Source organism: Myotis lucifugus, unplaced genomic scaffold (assembly GCF_000147115.1).
Source record: "Myotis lucifugus unplaced genomic scaffold, Myoluc2.0 scaffold_1341, whole genome shotgun sequence".
NCBI classification, from domain to species: domain Eukaryota; kingdom Metazoa; phylum Chordata; class Mammalia; order Chiroptera; family Vespertilionidae; genus Myotis; species Myotis lucifugus.
The window spans coordinates 37,384-38,646 of record NW_005872389.1 but is presented as its reverse complement, the minus strand read 5'-3'; the positions used below and the strand labels follow the sequence as shown (position 1 = coordinate 38,646).

Sequence of the window (1,263 nt, the reverse complement as noted above, 5' to 3'; positions counted from 1 at the left end):
CCCTGGGCTAGGAAAAGCAGATCTTGGTGCTCATGTTGGTCCTGTTAAATGCCCCAGCAGAGTGAGGCACAAGCTGCAGATTGCTGATAGCTCCAAACAGGGTACCAGGGCCAGTCACAAACAGCATCTAACATTGTCCTGCATCAGAGGCCCTCCAAAAGACTGGAAGTCATAGCAGATCTACTGTAATACACAGAAACAAACCCAAACAGGCAGCCAAAATGGGGAGATAAAAAAACAAGCCGCATGTGCTCGCTTCGGCAGCACATATACTAAAATTGGAACGATACAGAGAAGATTAGCATGGCCCCTGCGCAAGGATGACACGCAAATTCGTGAAGCGTTCCATATTTTTAAGAAATAATATCAGAAAACTTCCCTGAGGTGGGGAAGAAAAAAGTCACACAAGCCCAGAGAGTCCCAAACAAGGTGAACCCGAAAAGACCCACACCAAGACACATCATAATTACCATGGCAAATGTTCAGGATAAAGAGAGAATCTTACAGGCTGCAAGAGAGAGGCAGAAAGTAACATACAAGGGATCTCCCATTAGATTATCAAATGATTTCTCAACAGAAACACATCAGGCCAGAAAAGAATGGACGGAAATCTACAAAGTGATGCAAAGCAAAAGGACTGAATCCAAGAATACTCTATCCAGCAAGGCTATCATTCAAAATTGAAGGGGAAATAAGAAGCTTCACAGACAAAAAAGGGCTAAGGGAGTTTATCACCACCAAGCCAGCCATGCAAGAAATGCTAAAGGGACTGTTGTAAAAGAAGAAATATCAAGCTCAGAAAGAAAACAGCCACACACACACACAAAAAAGAAATGGCTACAAACAAGTACCTTTCAATAATAACTTTAAATGTAAATGGACTAAATGCTCCAAATAAAAGACACCGAGTGGCTGAATGGATAAAAAAACATGACCCATACATCTGCTGTCTACAAGAGACCCACCTCATTGGAAAGGACTCACACAGACTGAAAGTGAAGGGATGGAAAAATATCTTTCACGCAAATGGAAAGGAAAAGAAAGCTGGGGTAGCAATACTTATATCTGACAAAATACATCTCAAAGTGAAGGCCATAACCAGAGATAAGGAAGGCCACTTCATAATACTAAAGGGATCAATACAACAAGAAGATATAACCCTGGTAAACATATATGCACCCAATGCAGGAGCACCCACATACATAAGAAAACTTCTGGAAGATATCAGGGGAGATATCGACAATAACACAATCATAGTAGGGG

The 1,263-nt window shown here is 41.6% G+C and overlaps 1 non-coding gene across 1 annotated transcript; it reads left to right on the top strand.

Annotated features, from left to right (window-relative positions):
- Nucleotides 1-248: 248 nt before the first annotated feature.
- On the top strand, nucleotides 249-355 carry LOC111824391. Its single transcript, XR_002827473.1, has one exon. It is a non-coding gene; the product is annotated as a U6 spliceosomal RNA (small nuclear RNA).
- Nucleotides 356-1,263: the final 908 nt, after the last annotated feature.